At 32.9% G+C, this 19602-nt stretch overlaps 1 long non-coding RNA gene across 1 annotated transcript; it reads right to left on the reverse strand.

The window, feature by feature from the left end:
- Positions 1-3552: 3552 nt before the first annotated feature.
- Positions 3553-4325, reverse strand: LOC134273704 (uncharacterized). Its single transcript, XR_009993472.1, has 2 exons — positions 4202-4325; positions 3553-3636 (listed from the first exon to the last, which is right to left on the reverse strand). It is a non-coding gene; the product is annotated as an uncharacterized LOC134273704 (long non-coding RNA).
- Positions 4326-19602: the final 15277 nt, after the last annotated feature.

Below are 19602 nucleotides of genomic sequence, written 5' to 3' on the forward strand. Positions count from 1 at the left end.
TTTTGCAGAAAATAAATAACAGGTTTTTCTTTATTCATGAAATAATGTTCAAATATGTAATAGAAGTTAATGGATATTTTCATTAATGACTTAGGATTTTAATAAAGCAGATTTTTGTTTAATTACTTCTATCATTAAGATAAATTTTTGACGACAATTCCGAAGACATTTCACCTATTATTCGCCATACATGTATCATGTGCTTCTTCCCATAAAAAGTTAATAATATCATACAATAATTGCTGTTTTGACGACAATATGAAAATTAAGCTACCCCAAGAGCAGTATTCACCGAGCATTAAGGCGAGTAAACATTGTAATTCGAGGGTTGCTAAATCATATCAGTGGTTGGAAATTCTTGATCTAATTTAGTCCAGAGTAGAAAAAAAAAGTTTATGTTCATGTGGAAGATCTAGTGCAACATAACTTAGTATGATTTTTAAAATGATGAACCACGAGCAATTAGAGGGCTTAATTAGAGAGGTAATTGTTACATCACATAAATCTGAATATATTATGATATCCAAACATAAACATTTATTAAGAATTATCAGTATAATGTACGTAAACCATAATTTTTTTTGATTGTCCAGCTCTGATTCTGTGGACCTACATTTGGATTTTGTTATTCTCAGTCAAAAATTCAACTGCATTCTCAAATATTTCATGGTGTGAACGGTCCTCCTCCACCAATTTTGTACTGAACAGTGTATATAAATTAAAAATTTTGAAATTTACAAAATCTGAAAGAAGAAAATGATTGTGTTCAATCCTCCCTCAATTCTTGATACATTTACAACTTCACACTATCCTAACGAAGAAGTGTGGATCAAGTTGCCTTGTAAAGTTCTTGGAGTGTTCAAGAAAATTTTGTTGTCAGGAGAAGTGCTGACTAGATCGAAGTCAAGAATGGCTTAGGCCTATTGGTACGAAACCTTGTAAGTGATAGGAATCACGAGGAATCTGCAGGCGCTAATTTACATGAGTTTACATTTACATTAGTTTGCATAATTTTACAACTTTTCTCACCAAAATATGCACACAATGTTATTCCAGATGATAAAGTTTGAGAATTTTCTTGCTAATAGAATGACCTTTCTTCCCCTAAAAGAAAACAAATCTATACGTGGTCACGAAATAAAGAGCTACATGTCTTAAATATCAGAGATTTTTTTTATACACCCCCACCGATTGAGGGTATAGCGGGAGGGTATAGAGAAGTCGGTATGTCCGTCCGTCCGTATTTACGCTTTGGGGTACCCGTCTCTTATCCGCAAATCGTCTCATACCACTAAATAAAATTTGATAAACTTTTACAGAATTGTTTTACATATTGCCATTGTGCACCTCTTCTTTTAGATCTGACACATATTTTGGGTTTCACATAGCAAAACATGGACACTGTTTTCATATGGGTGACGGGAATATCATTTAGTGAGCTAATTGCTCACAGTACCTCTTCTTCATTTTGCATTAGGTTTTGGAAAACAAAATAGACTTTTAACATTTGAACATAAATGTATTGTTCCTTAAATGTTGATTGATTGTATATTGTTTAATGCCGAGTCGGCTATTTTCAGCCATGTTTCGGGGGACTATCAGTTTAAATATTCGGTTTTTGGAGGATTTTGGTTTCTCTGGTGGCCCCCTGTGAGCTTACTCTTTTTCGAACTTCAGAGAAAAGATCTTTTACGTGCCAAGTTGGTTGTCATGCTTGACATAAGGCACCGTTTTACTTGAGTGTTGAAAATACCAAATTTTCGAAGACAGAGTGACATATAAAATAAAGCTGCATGAATAGAAGATGTTAGGGGATAATACTAAGTTCTTATAAGTGCTAAAAAGCTAGAACAAAGTATTCGATGAAATCGGAAAAGAATTTCCTTAGTTATATTTGATAGTATGCTGAGGGATGTTGAGGTAGAAATGCGAGTTGATAAAGAGTGGATTCAGGAGTGATTTTAGGTGGACGGGGGCTCAAAGGCTTTGATACGCGGTCAAATACGAGCCGGAAAATTTGGAAACTGAAGTCGAGTTTGTTTTAACTATTTCCAGAAAAAAATGAATTTTCTCTGATCTTTTTTGTTTGTTCATTTTTAATGGAATAATCAATGTACTATAAATATATATAAAAACAAACTGTTATTTATTTTCAAAATTAAGCAGTTTGAGTATTTTACCAAATACGAGTGAATATGACGTCATTTTAAGTTTTGAGCTGATTATCACATTTAAATTTCAACGAATATATTTTCCGTTTTAAAGTGTTCATATTAATGTTCTATTGGAATTTTACATTAGTTAATTGTACTCGCTCAGTAAGATATTCACAAATCATTCCTCCTATGTAAAAGACATTAAGAAATAATTTGAAAAAAGGAATATCCGCCATTTTGAATCGCCATTTTGACTTTTAACTTACAGCTGCACCATCTTTCAATTGTAGAATAGTGAGATGTAGAGGAAAAATACAAATCTGCAGTGTATGGATATTTGCAAATGTAAAATCCTGAACAAAGAAGAATAAAGAACAAATAAATCAGAGAAAATTCGAATTAAGTGTAAAAACGGCTAAATTTTCTGAGTTAAGCTAATAATGTTAGCATTTTATTATATTTTTATAGTTTTATTACACTCAGTAAGATATTCAGTCATTACTTCTCCATTTTAAACGAGATAAACAGAAAATTAAATTAATTGGATGTCCGCCATTTTGAATCGCCATTTTGACCTCGTTAACGCCATTTTCATGAAGGCCAGCATATTTTTTCGGATTCAGCATACTCCAATTAGGTTAAAAAACTATGCTGGACCAAATAATAAATTTACATCCACCAATAGTCACAGCACAAGAGCTCTTTACGTCCACCAAGCTGTAGTCACAACACAAGAACACATTACATCCACCAAGCTGTAGTCACAGCACAAGAGCTCTTTACATCCACCAATAGTCACAGAACAACAGCACTTTACACCCACCAATCTGTAGTCACAGCACAAGAGCACATTACATCCACTTATCTGTAGTCACAGCACAAGAGCACTTTACATATATTCAGAAGAACTTTAAATAAATCTCTGTGTTTCTTTTTTCCAAATTTCTTCTTTTTTTATGACAGAGTCCACATTTCTGAAGGAGGCAAAAGGTATTATATCAAAATTATCAGGTGTTTTACAAACAGACGTACCAGCAATACAGGAACTTCACAGGGTTGTGAGTGACATCACCCCCATAGAATGAAATGTCCCTCAACACCCTGACCGTCTGTAGAATAACACACCCATCTCTTCAGATCTTACATGACCCTCACCCACCCATACAGAAAGGTGGTGGTGGTGGGGGGGGGGGGGGTTAAATGACATAACCCCCATTGAATGAAGAAGATCGTCCCAGTGAGTAGTCTGACACTAATCTTTTTTTTTTTGGTGACTTCTACAAAACAAAACCTTTTGTGATTTAAATCACTTCAGGTCGTGTATGAAAACAATAACATTTAATTAATATATAATAGTTTGTTAAGTTTGATAGAAATGTTATGTTGAATAATTACGTTTTACTAAATGCATGAGGTGCCATAAATTATTTATATGCTAGGCAATAGTATTGTGAACTTATGAATTTAATTAAGGGAATGACTCACTTTACTAAAAAAAAACTGCTAATTATATACAAAAAAATGAACAGGATTTGTCAAATCTAGATCCTGACTTTTTATTTTCACTCCATTTGTAGTACTGTAGATTTCTTCTTTTTTGCAAGTTCTTGTTATCGTGAATGGGTCTTTAATGTCAAATCGCGATAATTATAATTATATAATTATATAATATAATGAGTGAAGCTTCTCGCAAAATTACGCAGAAATTTATTCCTTGCGTATAATTATGAATCTACAGTATGTTAATTTAAGGTGCACTGACTATGAGGAACTTGGTGCTACATTGTATATAGATTCTACGACTGGCTGGACGTCATCTTTTGTTCACTTTTGAATCGCTGTGTTAGAGATGGTTATACATACATGAATGTGATTTGTTTATATTGTTACTAGATAACTGTTCCAAGTCTTGGTATTTACGCAATTGTTAATTTGATATTGAAATTTTTTTGACAAATACTTTTAATTTGGTCAAACCAAATTTTAATTTGTTGTTTTTCATCATATATGGTGTATACTTGCAATTAATTTCTCTATAAATATACAGTGTATATTTAATACAAGTTCCCATACAACATACTGTACTATTGATCTACACTATGACTAGATATGTCAGATTTGTTATGAAATCCATAAGGGATAATTCAAACTTGTTCATTGACAAACTGTTTCATTAACATAAATCCTTAACACCCCCCCCCCCCCTTCCCAACATTACCTCAACCACAAATGAACTTATAGCCTGATCTTACCTGATTGAACATATCACAATCCACCCACAAAGAACTTAGATCCATATCCACCCCCAAAGAACTTAGATCCATATCCACCCACAAAGAACTTAGATCCATATCCACCCACAAAGAACTTAGATCCATATCCACCCACAAAGAACTTAGATCCATATCCACCCACAAAGAACTTAGATCCATATCCATCCAGGCACAAAGAATTGGCATCCATTTTCACCATCAAAGAACTAAGATCCATATCCATCCACAAAGAATTTTAGTCCATTCTATCAAACTGAACATATCAGAAGCCACCTTATAATACAGAACTTGAATCACAGTCAACCCTTCACAAATCGCTTAAGTTCAGTATAACACTAAAATCCACCCACAAAGAACTTGGATCGCTATCATTCCATGCTAAACATTTGATCTTGCTAAAAAAATGAATTATTATCAAATCTTATCATGCTTATTAAACACTTCACCTTCATGTGATATATTGTTACAATTTTTAAAAAAAAATATTTTATTATCTAGTACTACGTATTAAGTTTGCTGTTGATTATAAGCTCTGTAAAATCAAGCAAAAAACCTCACATTCCTTTGAATATATGATTTTACATGAAGTTGTCTTATCATGCTAAGAAATACGCACGGTAACTCTCGATTCCCGCCTACATTTTGGAACCATTTAATTCAATATAAATAGCAATTTAACCATAAAGTCTTTGTTTAATACAAAGAACAATTAAATGGTAATTGAATAACTGTCTTAATACCAGCGCTAAACAGTAAATTATCCATAATTCCAGCTCTTAAAAAAGGGGGGTAGACGACATTTTCCACTAAAATCGGAGTTTAAAGGATCACCATATTTTGAAAAAGTCTTGGAAATGATTAAATGTTCCTTATATCTTTTTTAATGTTTTAGACAAATAAATAAAACATAAATATATCAATAAAATATAATGTTTCAAATATAAATCGCTTTGAAATTGGTGGAAAAAAAGCATTTTTTTTTATCGTTTTTTGTCAATAAACATATGTTCCACCCCGTGTAACTCAAAAAGCTTTGGTATGAATTTGTGAAATAAAATTTCAAATTACCTGTAAAAAGGAATTTTTGTAACACTGGGGGGAAAGATGTTTTAAAAATATTTTCCGTTTTCCTTTGATTTCTATAGTGAAAAACACAAGTTTTACCAAAAGTTTAGTTATCTCTCTTTGTTTTCCCAAATGAGTAATGCTTTATGAAAATCCATATAATTATCTATTAAAAAAATATTAAAAATTAATTGAACATGTTAACTTTTGAAAATTGACTTGGAGGTAGGCGGGAGAACAATACTATCGTTCGCAGTTCTTAGCCATAATTTATTTGTGATGATGATTCTTTTTTAATATTTTTAGTGTAGTTTAAATGTTTAACAATTTTTCTATGTATTGAAAATTTATATAGGTAGTGCAAAAAATTTTCATATTTTAAGTTTATTTAATTTTTTTGTTTTGTATATATACATAGAAATGATCGTGTGGGAGATATTGTTCATATAAAACAGAGTGCAATATTAACTATAATTTTTATTGATAGCTTTATGAACTGCAAATTCAACATGTATAAAAGGTTTATTTTTTGTTTATATGAAGTACATGTCATGATTGTATAAATTGTTCTTGATTGAAAGTTTATTTATGTTTTCATTGATATATGTATAATTATAAAAATATTTTAAATTTGCTTTACAACTTTAGATTTTTTTTACATTAAAAATTTTATTTTTTATAACAGGAAATCCAATTAATAAATAAAATTTAACATCAAAACTGATTGTGCTTGCTGTTTGCAATATAGCTCAGCTTGGTCCATTTTAGGAGAATAGGTAGATAAATCCAGCTGTACAAGGATTTGCGGGTGCCCTATAGTAGTCACTCTGTCTTATTCTTCCAACCACAAATTTTAAAGGTTTTTTTTCTAATATAACCTTTTTAGATCACCTGAGCTGAAAGCTCAAATGAGCTTTTCTGATCACACGTCCCTCTGTCCTTTCGTTTGTCCCAGTTGGTTTTCCACACTTTTGTTTCTAATCGCTTGCAGATGTTGAGCTGATTTCAGGTAGGTGAGTGTACAGGTGAACTTTGAATTTCATCTTGCATCATTCATTTGACTTTTGACAGAATTATGACATTTTTAATTTTTTTACAATAATTATTGGGATTACAATTGGGTATGATCGGGTTCGTGATACACTAATGTAATATTCCAAAGGAGCTGCTGCCTATCTTACAGAGAGAAGGGGAATCCGGTAGGGGACGTTCATGCTTATACAATACACTGTACTCTCAGAAACCTTGTTAATAATATATGATTGATTTTTTAATAGACTTAAAATAAAATAAAAGATTTATTGAACATTCACTTATATCCAAGAATATTTCAAATATAGTGATAATTTAAATTTAAAAACTTAATTGCAATGGAAAATATCTACCCCCCCCCCCCCCCCACTTATAAGTCCCCTACCGGTGAAACCGGAGGAGACTACAGGCCTCCTCTGAGTCTGTTAGTCTGTCTGTCTTACTTGGTTTTTTAAACCCTAGTTGCAGATACATGTATAGAGCTGATTTTAGGTAGGTGAGTGTAAAGGTGAAGTGAGTGTATTTTGAGATACAAATCGATTTTGAATGTAGTTTCAATGATTTTTGACAGAATTATGACATTTTTATTTTTTCATAATGGTTTCAAATGTGGTTCATGCTGCGCTAAATTCCCAAAGTCAACGTATCAAATATGAAGCGAGAAAGACACGTAAAAATGAGTTGAAATTTTGTCTTTATGTGGATTATTTTTAGGTTAAAGACATGCACACGATCGCGATAACCTCAAAATTTTAACACCAAGCAGTTTTACATGTACCTCAATTATAAATTATATTTACTGACAAGGTCATTGTATCGACCATGGAACTTACGAAATGATGACTTTAAATGAGACTGCTGATATTCTTGTTTCATCAAACTGCTTGATAATAATTTACCTCGTCTTAGAAATTGTTCATACATAGAGCATGCTCTTGCGTATAGAATCAACTGAGATATATACACTCCGTATGCAGGTGATGAAGGTATATTGCTGCATAAGTAATGAAACAATTATAAAACCCCAAATAACCGTTCAAAAAAAATACCCCTGGGCCACTATACATCTCTCTAGCAACTGAGTGGGCGTGTGAAACCACTGAGTGAGCATATCGAACCACTTTGTGGGCATATCGGACCACTTACTGGTGTGTCTAACCAGTGAGAAGTTGTGTTTAACCACTGAGTTGGCGTGTGTGACAACTGAGTGGGTATTTCTAACCACTGATGGGCATGGCTAATGGTAACCACTGATTGGGTGTGTCCAACCACAGAGTGGGCCTGTGTAACCACTGAATGGGTGTGTCTAACCACAGAGTGGGCCTGTGTAACCACTGAATGGGTTTGTCTAACCACAGAGTGGGCCTGTGAAACCACTGAATGGGTGTGTCTAACCACAGTTGGTGTGTGTAACTAATGAGTGGGTGTGTTTAACCACAGTTGGTATGTGTAACTAATGAGTGAGTGTGTCTAACCACAGTTGGTGTGTGTAACTAATGAGTGGGTGTGTCTAACCACAGTTGGTGTGTGTAACAAATGAGTGGGTGTGTCTAACCACAGTTGGTGTGTGTAACTAATGAGTGGGTGTGTTTAACCACAGTTGGTGTGTGTAACTAATGAGTGGGTGTGTCTAACCACAGTTGGTGTGTGTAACTAATGAGTGGGTGTGTCTAACCACAGTTGGTGTGTGTAACTAATGAGTGGGTGTGTCTAACCACTGAGTGGGCATGTAACCATTGAGAAGATGTGTTTAACCAGTTAGTGGGCTTCTGTAACCATTGAGTGGGTGTGTCTAACCACTGAGTGGACGTATCTGACTATTGAAAGGGTGTGTTTAACTTCTAATCAGGCTTGTGTAACCACCGACCAGGCGTGTGTAACCAGTAATTGGATGTGGCTATATGGTGTGTCTTACTACTGAGTGGGCGTGTCTAACTACTGAGTGGGCGTGTCTAACCCCTGAGTAGGCGTGTCTAACCAATGAGTAGGCATGTCCAACTACTGAGAGAGCGTGTGTAACCATTGAGAGGGGGTGTCTATCCACTGAACGGCAATGTCTGAGGCCAAGGGCCTTAGGATGCATGGAATAAAACCCAGGGTATATCCTCGTACACCCTTGATTGAACCTGGATGACCCCTATCATTCAAAGTGGGGGTATTAAAATGTAGCCTTCTCTGAAGAAGATCAAGATATTTTGATTTATCTCAGGTTTATTTACATTTTATGTACAACATTTTGTCAAATGCTGCCTTGTGGAGGTTACTTTTCATAGATCAACAAATGTTTATGACTGGAATTATAATCTGTCAAGTTATAGTCTACTTTATTTTCTATTTTTAAGTGACATATCTTGAACAAATTGAGTTATCTAAATCAACATAATTTTTGCATCATCATACAATCAAAGTTTTTATCATAATTATTGCAAAAACAGTTCTAGAAATTGAGCAAACTTTACAATGAGAAAGATTTTTCTAAGTTGTAAGAACTTGTTACCATTCCCTTTGTATGAATTATACAATAAAATATGTTCAAAACAAACAAAACAGAGTCAGAGACTGATGAAGAATGAAATTTAAACACAAAATTCATTCCCTTTTGTGCTTTAAAAGCATTTAATTTACAATGTTTGTAATTTAAGAGAAAAAGAAATTAAAACAAAAATCTTATAATAATGATTTTAAAAAATGCCTCATCTTCCCCCCTCCCCCTCAAAAAAAAGAAACCCCAAGAAAACAAACATATAACTTGTTCCTGTTACCAAAACAACTGACACAGTTTATTTTTTTCTTTACAACAACTAAGAAGAATGGGTTGACTTAACACCCTATTTTGGATCTTTTTGCGACTCCTTCTCCAAGCTTTAAATGAAGTGAATCCAAAATATATTACAAGCAATGGAAAGAGCTTGGTTATTGTTGAAACATACAAAATCAATGCCCTGCTGCCATGTATCAAAATTGAAGCAACGGTACATAAGTGTCGTCTTCCGGAATTTGGGATGTACCCGGAGTGGGTTTTAGGTCACATAATCAATATTTATAGAAGGCAGGGCTACCGATCCGCGTCATTGTTGATACCTCTCTCTCTCTCTCTCTCTCTCTCTCTCTCTCTCTCTCTCTCTCTCTCTCCAAAAATTCGAATACGTGTTAAGCATTTTACAGCGATGTCAAAATGAAATTATTTAAAAAGTTTGGTGACACAAAATTAAAACAAAATGTAATTTGCTTCTAATGGCGGCAACCAAACACGCTCAAAGATATGATTTACAACGAGGTCAGGTAGAAGAATACAATGTCACGAGTACACTCGCAGGTGGACATCACGTAATATTTTGTAATATTTAACAGGTAAATCGCAGTCATAACAACAATGGAAGCGAGAAGTTTGTTTTCAACATGTTTTTGTTAAATTAAGTATGAGAGCACATTTGTCGGCACTTCTTTTAATATAACATTATTTTGTCCAATATACAACTACAGTTTTCTTAAGAACAGCCGACAAACATGCGCTGACTATGTATTCGGACGATGAAAAATGCGTGACCCTGATTATCTATATTGATATTCAAGAAATCTTCAGGCACCATGCCTTCGATATTTACTAGTATTAAGTTTACCCAGAAAAGAACGTTTTATATTCCCATCTGTACCATGAATACACGGTTAAGATACCGGGGGCTTATATGATGGAAAAAAATAAATATTTTATGAAACTTAAATCTACGGCAATTTTTCTGGCCAGTTAAGTCCACCCATTCGTTCATAAATTTTTAAATACAAGAAATAGTTTTGTGTTAGAAGAATCCTACCTTAAAAACTGTTTTCTACTTAAAATACCTACAAATGGAAGCCCAATTTTTTCATCATTACATGAAATATAAACAAATCGATTCATATTACATCTATTCAAATTCTTTTGATATAGCCGCCTGTCCGGCTAGAGCATCTCGCTCTTGATTCGGGAAAGTAAGGAATTAATCCTTATCTCATGGGTTCGAATCCCAGTGTGGGACTTAAAGGGTTCGAATCCCAGTGTGGGACTTAAAGGGTTCGAATCCCACTGTGGGACTTAAAGGGTTCGAATCCCAGTGTGGGACTTAAAGGGACATGGACACAGTTTAAACTGAGTTTTTAAAACCAATTTCAATGCTTACAATTCCTAAATAATGCATCATCTAATGATCAGCAAAAATTTTAACATCATTTATTGATTAACATAAACAAAAGAGATACAGAACTTAAAGTTCTACAGAATGTAAACAAGGTTCGTGCCTTGTTTTTGTTTATAAGTAGAAAATGTATTTATAACTAAATGAAATTCAGCAAATCACTAGAAACTTTATAATAGTAAATATTTACATTTCCAATGTTTTTTGTCCGAGATAAAATTACCAAATGTAAATGTACTTTATTTCTCCATCAATGTATTGGCGCAGTTCCAAAAAAAACCACGTGCAGGGCGGTACAAACAGCTAGACAGAAGCAGGGCTTGGAGCACGTGGATTGGCAGAATCAAAGGATGTAAATATAAGGAATAACTGTCAGATTTTTCAATTTCATGAAGATGATCAATCGATCGGCTTGCGTGATAATTTAAGGAGGCTAGGGGGTCAACAAATTGTTTTTTTTATTAACAACCAGTTATAACTGAAATTTGGGGATATGATATCTTAAGCTGTCAACTATCATTTGGCAAAGAAAAATTTCATAAATTTTAGTTTTTTTAATTTGATCATTTTATTATATCTTTATATGGAGCTCTTCTTCTAAAGGAGATCAAAATAGTCTAAAAATGGCCACAACCACCCAGCCTCTTTAATGCATAAACGCCGAAGGCGTTTATGATTTTTTTTTTTTTTTTTTTTTATTGCTAAAATATGAATAAATCGCCAAGAAATTGCAAAGAGCGGATACTTTTTTTTTTTGAACAAAGCTTTATTGCTAAAATATGAATAAATCGCCAAGCAATTGCAAAGAGCGGATACTTTTTTTTTTTTAATCTTATTTTCAATTACAACTGAACTTGGGATAATATATCCTCATACACCGATTAATCCTATGGTGCCTTTCACAAAATATCAACCTTTAAATTGTGATTGGATTAAATGTATATCTTATATTTTTAGATATGAAATAAAAAATAAATATATATAAATATATAGACATAGAAATTATACATATTTATGAATCGGAAAGATGAACGTTTTATAAATATAAAAATATGCAAATATTTGTTTTTACAACTAATAATAATAAATAAGCTCACATAAATAATTGAATAATAACAATTAAGAGGCTGCCATGGGGAACATCTTCACCTCACTGAGTCCATAATAATTACCCCCACATGGCAGCACTACTGAAGGACAGACCCCTTCAGATTATTCAGACTATAATTATCACAAAGTTATCGAAATATCATAGAACCATATATTATTTTGCTACTTATCAGGTTTATCGGTAGTCTTTGTTTATTTTCTAACATAATCATCGTCTGATTTTTTATGTTTATATAAGCTCCCTTTGAAACATCATGATGTTTCTGTATAGGTTTTACAACTTTTTTTAAAATGTTGTATTCACTGATTATGTTGGATTTGTTTACAAGAATATTTTGAAAATAATTTATATCATGGAAGTTTCCATTTCCGTCAAACAAGTCCTTAATATATAAGATCCCACTTTTTATCCAATTGGTGTAGAAAAGAATTTTATCATTAACATGAACAAGGTTGTTCAACCATATAGGTAGAGACAATATTTCATTTTGTATCTCCCTTATATTGTGTTTTTTAGAATTTACAATCGTTCAATGTACTGAAAATTTTAGAAAATTGGTAATGACTTAAATATTTGTTTTATTTCACCTGTACTTGTTGTATTTGTCCTTATAAGCATACTCTTTGAATTTTCTCGCAACACAAGATATAAAGGGACTTTAATGAGATGAACAATTTTTTTGTTGAAAATTCGTGTAACCCATGCATGAGCGCTTTCATTTAAATCAATGTCAACAATTCCTTTGTATCCCTCCTTCATTCTGTTTTCCGATTAATGTATTTCTTTTTATCCGTTCTCTTTTTCCCCATAGAAAATTGAAGACTGTTTTCTTTATTTTCTTAATTGTTTCGTTTTTAGGATATTGCAAAATAGATGCATATAGTATATTTGCGTTAATGCTAAAGTATTAATGACAGTACTTTTTCCATATATAGTTAACTTTCTGGTGTTCCACATTGTGAGTCGTTTTTCTAACAAATAATACTTTTGTGAAGTTTTTTTTTCATAGCACAGGCCAAAATCATGACCTATATATATTCCTAAGCATTTTACAGGTGCAAATTAGTAATATTCATGTCGTATAATTTATCATATCTGTTTTTCAAGGGCCCTAATAATATTCCTTCAGCTTCTATATTAAGTTGCATTCCTGATATCTTGCCAAATTGTTCAATTATATTTATATTCTATAGATTTTATATCTTGTAAAAAGAGCGATGTATTCTGCGTGTTGAAGGATTTTTATTTATATATAAATTCATTAGTAAAACCTTTTACTTCTGGAGAATTGTGTAATTTTATTGACATTATTTCTACAATAAATAAAAATAGATTTATACAATGCTACATTACATCCTTGTCGAATTCCTTTCGTCATTTTACAGGTTCTAGACATCCATCCATTATTTTTTATACGAAATACGGGCTTTGAAGTATAAAGAATTTTCATCCATTTTATGAATTGATTCCAAAGTTGAATTTATGAACATAAAGTTCCATTCAACAGAATCAAAAGCTTTTTGAAAATCAAGAAGTAAAATTGCTCCTTCTTTTTGGTTCGCTTCACAGTATTCAAATATATCAAGTAAAAGTCTTGCATTTTCACCAATATATCTACCTTTGATGTATGCAGATTGATCTTTATTAATTAATTTGTCTATAACTTTTGAAGTTGATCGCGAAAATGTGTGTTAATATTTTGTAATCACAGTTTGTTAAACTAATAGGTCTATAAGATCGTTCTTTTCTCCTTTTTTATTTCAGAGAAATAATTGATAATTTTTGCGAAAAAGTCATTTCCTGCTTTTCAAATGTCTTATTTAGTGATTCATAAAAATATTTTTTAATATCGTTCCAAAATATTTTATAGAATTCGACGTGTAACCCATCAGAGCCAGGAGATTTGCTGTTTTTCATTTGTTTTATAGCCTGCGCACATTCAGAAATTGGGGAAGTTCATCACACATCTCTCTTTCTTGATTAGTTAATTGAGGACATTCACAATCTTCTAAATACTCGTCTATGTTTTCTACCGGACCTGTTTTGTTGAATATAAATTTTCATAAAAATTACAAAGTGACTACATGATGTCTTCAGTTTTATTTAATAATTTATTTTCTTTTTAATTTCATGTATCGTATTTGAATTGATTTTTTCTTTCTAATCTTAAAAAATATGATGTATTTTTTTCACCCATTTTCTATCCAGTTTGCTTTTGATCTGATAAATGCACCCTTAGTAGTTTTAGCATAAATTTCGTCTAATTCTGTTTCAAGAATTTTTTTCCATCTCATGTCCATTAAGTAGTGCGGAGACGTTTCAATGTTTTCTATTTCTTTTTCTATTTCTGTGATTCTTTGTTTTCTAGTAAGACTTTTTTGTTTTGAAAAATTAATTGAAAACTCTTTGACTTAGATTTAACCTTTTCCCATCTTATTTGATGATCATTACACCTTCCAATTCTTATTGTTTATTTTTCAATAAGAAACTCAGAGGTATATATTATATAAGGTATTTAGTTTCCATAAAACCTCTTGCTTTTTTATTCATTGAAAGATTTAATCTAATCTAGATGATCTGAACTTCTATTACCTTGCGTATTAGGAGCCTTTCTAAGAAAAACTTTTGACAAAGACTCAAAATTTTTAGACAAAAAACAAAATTACTTTTTGGTATTCCGTTCCCGAACACCAAGTGAAACCTTGTTTTTCTTTATTTTTTGTCTTCCATGTATCAATCAAATTTAAATAAAAACATTTTCAAAATGTTTTGAGCTTTTATCATTAAGTCATTTGTGTATTATGTCTGTCCTGTTTTTTAAGTACTGTATTAAAACTCCAGCTAGCAATGTTGTTTTCATTCATTGCTAACCTATAAATACTTTTTATTTTTTGAAAAAACGATTCCACTTTTAATCTGGACAAATATAAGGGTGATGACTGAGTCATTTACTTTTAGATTAATCAAAAGTTTACGGCCACTATTTTATCAATATTTATTTCAAACACACTTATGAGAATATTGTATGCTATTGCAAATCTGCAAATGTATGGTGTGCCATACCATCTCGAAAATTTAAAATTATTTTTTTCCAAAAGTGCGTCTCTTGTAGAAAAAAATATCTATATTGTTGTCATTAAACCATTGATAAATGTATTTCTCTTAAATAACCATTTAAACGTTAACATTCAGGGTCATACCCATAGGTAGACAAAGAGAGAATGATTGCATTATTAAACATATAAGCATGCATAGCTAAGAATTGTTATTTATTATGTGTAGCCGGGCGAGGTAGCCCCAAGGCCCTGTTTTTCGGTTTTTTCTTTATTTCCGTGGCTATGCGTCCAAGAATAAAGAACATTTTTTCCGGGCCACGCTGTGGGTCAGAACGTGATTGATTAAGGTTGAGATGTGTTTGCCCAAAAATCGTCGTAAGTTGTTTCGGCGAAGACGACATTTTTGGGTGAATTTTCAAGAGAGTCACGGAAATCCTCAACTTGTTCTGATTTTTTCGAAATAATTTCTTCCAAACTTCCACTTGTGTGGAAATCCAGGTATCGGAAAGTGATTTTCGATTCTTTTATAAGTAACAAATCTGCCGCTATCAGATCTCCGGATCGAATAGCTTATACACACTGGAAGGCCTGTTCAGCGGAATTATTTTTCGCCAAAGACAGAGAGTTGACACGGGTAGAAATTTGATAACACGTTCTCTTCACCATGGAAGAGAATACAGTTATTCGGACATTTTTTCGAGTAGTTCGGACACTGCTCATCTCCCGGGAAATGTCCCGGCTGGAGACAAACTTTGCACTTGGAATCCTCCGTGCATTCATTGGTTGGACAAATGAACTTCAAAATGCGACATTTTCTTTTTGGAGGTTTTGGTTGACCAAAATGATAGATGCGGCACTGAATTCCTGCGCAGTAGCTCGTGCGGGGTATATTTTTATTTGCGAAAGGCTCTATGTAGATATATCTGTTGCCATTCAACACACCAGTCATTTTTTTTGGTCACGGGATTTCTTATTTTTTCATATTGTAGATCGCTTTTTAGGTTTGCACCTAGTTTGGTAAGCATTGCCAAAATTTCATTGTCATCTACAGAGAGAGGCACGTGTGACACAGTGACTTTGATAAACTCTATCTGCAGGGGATTTTGAGCCTGTTGTGTAAGGATTATGGTCATAGACATTGAAGTTTTGATTATTGATGTCAACCCCTTGCGCCAGCAATGTTTGTTTGCTTTGATCATCGATCAAATATATCCGCCAGAGGTCACGGTAGAGCTGTATATCGTAATATCCCCGACAGAAATCACACTTTGCATAAGCTCAAAATCAGATATTCTTTTGTTTCTGTTCATTTGAATTTCACTGTTTTTTAGATAAACAGGTTTAGATAATGCTTCCATCTTGAGATTGAAGGGTTTTTTTTTCTCTCGATGTTTAGGACATATGATTGACAGTTTACAATAGACAGGTAAATGACAAAGTAAACACAGGTGAACACGTACTCACCGATCAGCCGAACTGTTTACAAAGCAAGATCCCAAACTATCACAATTTGCAAAATTTCTGCACAAAAAGGTCCCCTATATGACAACTAGGTGATGGCGAAATCGTTGAGTGAGTTTTGGATCAAAAAGCCTTTGAAAACAGCAAAAATATTGTCAAAAAGACGGAGCGAGGAAGGTCACGTCTTTCCTTCACCCTGTCACGTGACTTTTCCTCCGAAGGCGTTTATGATAATTATCTCGTATGCCAATCGATTGATCACTTCATGAAATCGAAAAATAAGACAGTTATTCCTTAATTAGAATCAACTTCTTTATTGAACATATTTGCTTTAAGGGTCCTCCACACACCAACAGCTATGTTTTCATATTATTGAGCATTACCTTTCACAAGCATATCAACCTTTAAAAACTGTCCAGGGATTAAAATGTAATTTATACGGATTTTTTAAAATAAAAATTTCACAAGTTTCAAGAAATTTTTCCTAAGGCGTTTTCATACTTAGCACAACAAATTTTGTCTTACCCTTTCGTATATTTCTAAGCTCACAGAATAATCATAACAAGAGGCCCATGGGCCACATCGCTCACCTGAGCATTTAGGGTAGGAAAAAGTTGATTATGGTTTTTTATAGTAAAGTTTAAATCCGAAAGTAGTCCCAGGACCAATCATGGATTTGCTATTTTTAGAAAATGAATTTTTAAGACTTTTCCTATATTATTCTCTGTAAAAGTTTGGTCGGCCATTTTGGCCCAGCCCTACCCCTGGGGGTCATGATTTGAATACATTTAAATCTACACTACTTGAGCATGCTTCCATGCAAATATGATGAATTATGGCTTTGTCATTCCTGAGAAGAAGATGTTTAAAGAATTTTCCTATATAAATTTTTATGTAAAACTTTGGTCGGCTATTTTGTCCCCGCCCTACCCCCTGGGGTCATTATTTGAACAAACTTGAGTCTACACTACCTGAGCATGCTTCTATATAGATATGATGAATTATGGCTTTGTAATTCTTGAGAAGAAGATTTTAAAGGAATTTTCCTATATATTTCTACGTAAAACTTTAGTCGGCCATTTTGGCCCCGCTCTATCCTCGGGGGTCATGATATGAACAAACTTGAATCTACACTACCTGAGCATGCTTCCGTATAAATATGATAAATTATGGCTTTGTAATTCTTGTGAAGAAGATTTTCAAAGAATTTTCCTAAATATTTCTATGTAAAACTTTGGTCGGCCATTTTGGCCCCGCTCTACCCCTGGGGGTCATGATTTGAACAAACTTGAATCTACACTACCTGAGGATGTAACCCCATAAGTTTAATCTTTCCTGGCACAGTGGTTCTTGAGAAGATTTTTAAAATATGCCACCAAATTTTCATTAATTCCCAATTATCTCCCCTTGAATGAGGACGTAGCCCTTCATTTGAACAAATTTGAATCCCCTTCACCCAAGGATACTTTGTGGCAAGTTTGGTTAAAATTGGCCCAGCGGTTCTTGAGAAGAAGTCAAAAATGTGAAAAGTTTACAGACAGACAGACAGACAGACGGACGCCGGACATAATGTGATCAGAAAAGCTCACTTGAGCCTTTGGCTCAGGTGAGCTAAAAACTTAATTTTTTCGATCAACATATTTTTTACAGAAATGTATATATTATATAAAAAGTACATAAAACTCATTTTCTCTGAAATAGATCTCTAGAAAAATCAATAAGGACTGTCTCTTATTTTAGAGAAGAAACATTAATGAATTACATTACATCGAAACATTAAAATGAAATGCACTGATGTAGAATAAAAACATTTTCAAAATCTTTGGTATCAAAGTTCCTTTTTGGATTTATCTTTCCTGTTGCCCGGGACTCAAAAACTTTGGCAAGTCTCCACATACGTCACCATACTATGTATATTTAGTAATTACTGGCCACTGAACTGGACAAATATAAAAGAGGAAAACTAGAAAACTAGAAACGCACACTATTTTATCAATATTTATAAACACACAATGAGATATTGTATTATTGAAACGCGCAAATTAGTGTGCCGAAATTTCATCCATCAAAACAGACTCGGTTGATTAGCCTGAAAGTATAAATAACCTAAACGTTTCTCGTCATACCCATAGGTACCTGTTGTTTACGAATTATTATGTAACGTAATCCAAGACGTCTGTTGTCCTTTTATTAAAAAAAAATGCACATCCTTTTCCATAAGTCACAACGTGATCATACCATGTGTTCTTTGTTTACAACGGTGCTAGGCCAAATCGTTCATGCATAAATTCTATAAAACCGGAAGTAAAAGTATCTTTCTCTATATACGTCACAAATCACATGGTGTGGAGGACCCTTAAGGTCAAGATCTAGTAAATGGAAGGTGCCTACAGATTTTTCAAATTTAAGAAATTAATTCCTTTAATGATGTTTTATAACATTAGATTGATCAAAATAGTTGTTTCGGGGCATAATTTGTAGAAAAACAAGAAGAAAAACCATATTTTAAATTAGCATTTTCAATGCAAAATTAAGAAAACCAGTATTGAAAATGGGAGATTTTTCCATATTAGACAAAGAAAATGTATCCAGATTGCCTACAGTTTTTCAGAAAACGGTTATTTGTATGTTCTTAGTCTCTACTTTAAAATAATGTTAAATTTAAGATAGGTATCCGGACTACTTTTCATGTGATTTCAAATTGAACTTTGTGAAAATACTTTATTTTCTTCATAATTCTATTAGAGCCGTAAAGTACGGGAAAAAGAAAGTTGAAAGTGATTATGACGTCATAATGGATTTAGCACTGATAAGTTATTCTAAAGTCATTTACTAGATCTTGACCTTAAACGAACATATATTAGTATATTAATCAATGTAAACAAAACATGACACGAAGTCTGTTTACATAACCAAGGTTTGGAGCTCTAAATCTGTCTTGTATCTCAACAAATGAAGTTCAAATTTTTTCTGATCATTAGAAAGACCCTAGTTAAATATTTTTTTAGCTGAACTGTTTCTATGCCCCTTTAAAGACTGGTCATACAGATGAGATTAGTCCTTTAGATGAGACCGTATTTAAACCGAAGTCCCGTGTTATAGAAGGTGCTAGAACGAAAAAGATCCCTCACTGCTCAATATGCCTACATATAAATTTATAGACATACATAATGCAATTACTGAATATGTCACAATTTGTCTAGTATCTATTCACTTAAAGTATATTCAATAAATATATGATTACCTGTGATTTAAGGAAAATAATTGATGGATGTA

Source organism: Saccostrea cucullata, unplaced genomic scaffold, assembly GCF_032062105.1.
Source record: "Saccostrea cucullata isolate Sc308-1 unplaced genomic scaffold, CSIRO_AGI_Scuc_v1 ctg8051, whole genome shotgun sequence".
Lineage (NCBI taxonomy): Eukaryota > Metazoa > Mollusca > Bivalvia > Ostreida > Ostreidae > Saccostrea > Saccostrea cuccullata.